Consider the following 6878-nt stretch of genomic DNA (forward strand, 5'->3'; position numbering starts at 1 on the left):
AAAAAAAAAGAGAAAAAAGAAAAAGAAAAAGATAACCCAACCTAGCCAACCGCCAAATGAGTTCAAATTTTCAATTTTAGAATTTAGTATTCCTAAATGAGCCGTCTTGAAATATATATTCAATTATGTATTTAATAATTCCCGCGTTTTTACATCTTATTGTTGTGTTTTGTAACGGTTTTTGCGAGACGTTTTTTCCAGTTTCCCACCACCCAGTCAACTCACACCATCAAGATTCACGATGTACAAGCTACGAATTACGAACGACTTGCGAGTACCGACGACTCGCCATGATATAACAAACTTGTTATATCATGCGACTCGCTTTCCAGCCTCTGGACATAGCACAACTGCACAACTTTCGTGAGATTTTTGTGAACTGTGCCCTGTTTACCATTGCCGTTTACGCCTTTTATTGTCGTTGTTTAAAACTTTGACCATAGTTCATACCGCCGACTCTGTTCGTACTGTCGCACGTCTTGCTAAAATTTTGAACATAGTTCATACCGCCGACTCAGTTCGTGCTATCGCACGTCGTTCTATAATATTATGTTATCATGGAACAATAATACTAAAATATGGTAAAATAATATTATACTGTATCTGAGAAACTTAGATCATATTATATGATCTAAGTTGAGAAATGAAAATTACAAATATACAGAACATTTTGTTTTTATCACCGAAAATTCTAATAGGTATACGGGGCTATATATACGTCCGTATACCCGCGTATCGCCGTTTACTTAGAGAGTATTCGCTAAAAAAAAACTAGAGAAGTGAGTATACGCCGTGTCGCCCCAACAGTGGCGGCGCGAACTTTTTCGACAGTGAGGCAAGAAAATGTTAGTTGCAGCACACACGACCCACCTTTTTATTATGCACAGAGCCCACCCACCACCCCTTTTAGCTGTGAGACATTTGTCTCACAAAAACCCTCTCGCGCTGCCACTGCCCCCCAATACACCACTGCGCCATTATCAGGCACATTTAATAAAGTCATGCATTCGATAATTGCATAATCATAATAATAAGAAAAAAATAATCATATAAATGTATATAAAAAGTTACTTTTAAATAATTAAAATTATTCATTGTGTTTAATTAAATAATTAATATTTTCTAAATAATCAATCCATTTTATCTGTGGATGATCGCTTATTGTCAGTGAATTTGTCACTCTCTCCTTAAGACAGCAAATTCTTTGTTCGAGCTTAACGTATTTATTGTAAATGGATTTAGCTTGTATTTCACGTTGGTGAAGTTTCATGTCATCTTCAATTTTGGCGTTTTCTTTTCGTTTTATATAATTTTATCGGGGATTTATCCAGCAATAACTTCAGAATTCAGACAGTATAGTACTAAGATCGTTAAAAATGATAAATATTTCACAGTGTCTATTTATCGCTTTACAAATCAGAAATTCACGACCATGTTTTAAAATAAAAATAATTTGAGAATGCATGCGGCGAAATGGGTTGACGGCAAAATGGGATTAATCTGACGGCGAAATGAAACGGGATACTACCTAATAATCGTATTATTCATACTGATTAGTATATTTACAAACGTACGGGTTGCATTTTTCATTTACGATATAATGAAAATAGTCGTAAACCAATAATGTATTTTTCTACGAATGTTTATATTTACTTACAAATAATACCTAGTTATTTATAACTTCAACTCACATTGACACATACGAGTAGCATACGAGTAATTTAAGATTTATTTTTCATGTGGCCATACTGTAATTTGATGTTGTACTTATTCCCACAGATATATCTAGAATAAAATTATATATATCTGTGCTTATTCCATTTTACTATGGGCCTCCTTGGGGGCGCATGTAAATTCCGCCCAAATTGAACTACAGGTAAAATAATGTACATGTAAATTCCGCCCGAAAAAAATACAGGTAAAGAAACATACATGTAGCTAGGTCCCTTGATGAGAAATTATAGCTGATAAGCTTAATCAAGAGTTTGAATTCTAACCTCAAATAAAAAAATTGCAAATTAATACCAACCATCAGGCATTGTAAATAGTTCCAGTACGATTTTTGATTTTATGGACTACAATTTATAATATTTCTATCTGAAATTTCCAATAATTATTAGATCCACAATATTGCAGTCAAAGCTGATAAGATATGACATGATTGACGATTATCGTTTGAGATACGATTGTTCCGTGTTCGAACATTTTGTGACTTCCCAATACTATAAGTTATAACACGCGCCGCGTCGCGAAAAGTACGGTCGCGTCGTACAGTCACGGAACGCTTAGTTTAAATATATTTATTTATCCGGCCGGAATTTACATGTCCTTTTTTTACTTGGATATTTTTCCGGGCGAAATTAACAATCTCCCCTCCTTGGGTAGCGACCGATTATAGAATATACTCATTAGTGAGGTGTCACCTATTAGTTAACCTAACCGACATCTAACATTACCTGTGTTTGTAAATTGTCTATATTACGGTATCTAAATTTGTATGCAAGATATGAGAAGGACCTACCTATGTTTTTTTTAAACCTTTTGCGGTAATGTTTGAAAATATGCATGTTTAAGAACCGGATAAGTACCCGAATTAACCGGAACCGGAGACCTTATTTTGTAATATTAAGAACCGAAAGCAGAACCGGAACCGTTTAATTTTTATATATAAGAGCCTAACCGAACCGGAACCAGAACCAAAAAATATCCTGAATGTTCCTATTCCTGGTAACGTATGAACGTTATCATCGTATGAACGTTACGAACTGTACAAGGTACAATAGTCTTGTTCGTTAATCATTAATGATATGGTCACCACGTATCGTCTGTTCCTTTCTTTTATTTTTTGTTAGTTGTTATATTCATTTTTTTAATCCCAAAGAGGTGATGCACATTTACTGTATTTTTACAGTCTGAATTCGCTTTCCTTAGAAAATGTGAAGAAATAGGCTAAATTTTTTGTACAGAATGCAAGACAGTATTTTAAATTGAACACGGAGGTTATATTAAACTAATAAAAATATATTTAAATAATTAAATAGTGACTGAAAATGAAATTGGAGGTTTTTTTTAGAAAAAAAAAGAGTTAACCCACAACTGTTTGTCATTTTTTTTATATAATATAAAAAGGGTCACTCAATCTTAAATCAAGAAATTCAAAAAATATGCATTTAAACACTACTTAAAATAAAAATATATTATTGTACCTATTATACCTAATACCTTAATAAAAATTATTATACAAATGTTTAACCTCTAGGTATACACTGAGGAATCAGTTTAACGTCGAATAAATTCCAGAAATGTATTAAACAAATACCAAACAAAATAATGTGTAAGCGTTCAGAATTTCCTAGCCTAACCTATCCTATACTCAGGGAAGCTGTGGGCAGGTTAAGCAATGTTTTTAATGATAAAGAAATAGTAAATGTTGTGTAATGATGTACACATAAGCCATCTTTTTTAAATATTATATGTGTAATAAAATAAGTATAATAATTAATAATATTATTAGTCATTAAGGATAAAAATAACTTACAGATATTTAATAGGATAAAATATAACAATAAGATATACACACGCACACACGACATTAGATATAAGGAACTGAGCATTTAGTTACCAGGCCAGACGTGTTATTATTGCCTTTTTGTATATACGTTCAAGCGTAAGTGTGACAGACCACGCGGATCGTCCGTACAGAAAGGCGTAATCATATAAATGAAATTAAGAGAAAGATTTATATTAATGTATGTTAAAGGATTAAATAAAATGTATAATAGTGAACTTAACAAAAAAAAGTATATTATTTTAAAATACAAATCGGTCACCTCGTTTCACACATCAGACGCTAACCACGGTTGCAATAAAGAAAGATCGTATCCCGTTTCGCCGCCGAATCAATCCCATTTTGCCGTGGACCCATTTCGCCGAATTCCCTGATTATTTTTATTTTAAAATATGATTTGTGATTTGTAAAGCGATAAAATACAAATACTGTAAAATATTAATCATTTGAAATAATAATCAAAAAGTGGAAGAATTTTTAAATTACTTTGTTGAAACATGGTTAGACGATTTAACGCCCAGATTTAGTCAATAAATTTGGAACCACTGGAATAATACAGATAGGCAAACAACTAACGATTTAGAAGGTTGGCATTATGCATTAAATAAAGCAGCCGGTCGAAATCATCCTAGTATATTTGAATTTATCGTCATATGACGAAAAGAACACGCCAAAATTGAAGATGACATGAAACTTCTCCAACGTGGAAAACAAGTTAAAAGAATTTATAATAACCTAACCTTCGAACAAAGAATTTGCTGTCTTAAAGAGAGTGACAAGCGATCCTCCACGGATAAAATGGATTGATTATTTGGACATTAGTTATTTAATTAAGCACAATGAATAATTTTAACTAATTTAAAAAACATTTTTATAATTTTATTATTATTATTATGTAATTATCAATTTTTTTATTTATGACTAACCTAATAATGGTGTATGCAATTTTATTTAAATATTATTAATTAGTATGTAATTTGTAACTTAAAGGTTATATTAAGTTATTTAACAAATAAATAAAAAATAAATTCGGCGAAATGGAATGGCAATAAAATAAATTCGGCGAAATGGTACGGCGACAAAACGGGAACTGACCTAAAGAAACCGCTACAAGGATTAAAAAGGTAATCAGTGCCGCAACAATAGGGGAGGCAAGGTATGCAATGCATTCCCTGGCCAGGTTTTATGTTATGGTGAGGGGCCCATCATCAAAGCGAAAAATTAAGCAAGTTATTATTTAAAAAAAAAAAAAATGGAAAATGTACATTCTATATTTCTATAATAGATTAATGTCACAATCAACCGCCAAATGTTGAATAAATATCCGATAATTTTGAGACCACTGATAACTGATAATCTTTGTTTACATGTACGATGGTAATTCACATTTGAAAATTAAAAATAGGTTTATTTATAACTCTCAACATAGACACACACAAACAAACGCTCGGGCCATGGACACACAACACATTTATTATGATATAATATCAGTAATCAGTAGGTATACTTAATGCCTACTAAAATTGTAATTCGTTAATCGTTTATCTTTATGATTATTATTATTACATAAATTCTCGAATACTTCATGAGCATTGAGCACCTCAGCACGATGGAATAAAGAAATCTAGTAATACTTTAATGATAATATTGCGGTGATACTCGTTGAATTTGATCATTTTTGAGTGTTATACTTAATTTTTAACTTTTGTAACTGAGTCAAGTTTATTGTTAATCGTTATTATGAAAGAGTCAGAAATAGTTAAATCTTGTTATGATTTCATATCATTTTACAATAACGATGTGACATCAGATTTAATAAGACAACTAATTTCATTAAAAGAATTTATTAAAAATACAAAAATTCAAACTATTCAAGAATTGACATCTTTTATAATTGAATATGATCTTTCATCTCTTTACAGTGAAATTCTCACAGCTTGTATTATATATTTAAGTCTCCCAGTTACTGTAGCTACGGCCGAAAGGTCATTTTCCAAATTAAAACTCCTAAAAAATTATCTTCGGAATTCTATTTCGCAAGATAGATTAACTGGCATAAGTATACTTAACATAGAAAAATCAAGGACAAAAGAACTAGATATTGAAAAATTGATAAATGACTTTGCTAATTTGAAGTCAAGAAAAAAAAACTTTATAAAGTAAAATCTTTGTATAATACCTATAAATTATAATAGTACCTATTGATTGTTTATTTTTTGTTATTTAAATTTGAATATAATATTGTTTAATAAATGAATTACTTTTTATTAATTATTTGACTATTTGACTACTGATAACTGATGTATTGTTGGAGATGTGTTTAAAAATATGATGAACTTAATATAGCCACATTACTATACTGCTTGTCAAGCAGTATAGAGCTTGAAAAGTTTTAAAAATTTAGGGCCATACATTTTGTCTAGTATTAGGGATCTGCCAAAGGTTATCTGTGCACTGACTTTTTTTCATTATAATGTATAATGCAAGTACAGGGGCCCCATAAAGTTTTTAGCATCAGGGCCCTACAAAACCTAGTTGCGGCACTGAAGGTAATATCACCATTTTATAATAATATAATTTATATTATAATACTTTAAACTAAGAAATTGATTTAGAAACATAAAACCGTTCCCGGTGATCTATAGTGTTTCTTATTTTATTACGGTTGTTATTACATATTTCACATAATTATACTCTGTACAATACGGTAATATAGGCGCTAAATATTAATATACGAATAAAATATTGGGTTTAAATTAATATAAAATAAATTGTAGCAATGGATTATTAATTTATAATTTATAATTGTTTATAGTATAATTTTTATGTTTTTTTTTTACGGAAATTATAACTAAGTAAACGATAGTAAAATAATACATTGCTACAATTTATTTTATATTAATTTAAACCCAAAATTCCATTCGTATTTTAGTATTTAGTGCCTATATTACCCACTAAAATAATAATTGGATAGGTAAAATAAATGTAGAGTTTATTTTTTACGCGTCTACTAAATTCGCATTCTTTATTAAAATCTTTACCTTTAATATCTAATCTCCCACAACACCATTACTTGTATTGGGCCTGACGACCTAACAAAACAGCGAGAGAAAAGCGAAATAGTGTACTAATACTTATCAATTATGATGTTAGTTAAGAGACGACCTAACAAAACAGCGAGAGAAAAGCGAGATAGTGTACTAATACTTATCAATAATTGTGATGTTAGTTAAGAAAATGTAACAGTATTGTATGTAACAGCATAATATTCTCTTCTTTTAAATAAAAAAAAAAAATGAACAAAGTCTGA

The sequence above is a fragment of the Myzus persicae genome, unplaced genomic scaffold (assembly GCF_001856785.1).
Source record: "Myzus persicae strain clone G006 unplaced genomic scaffold, MPER_G0061.0, whole genome shotgun sequence".
Taxonomy (NCBI): domain Eukaryota; kingdom Metazoa; phylum Arthropoda; class Insecta; order Hemiptera; family Aphididae; genus Myzus; species Myzus persicae.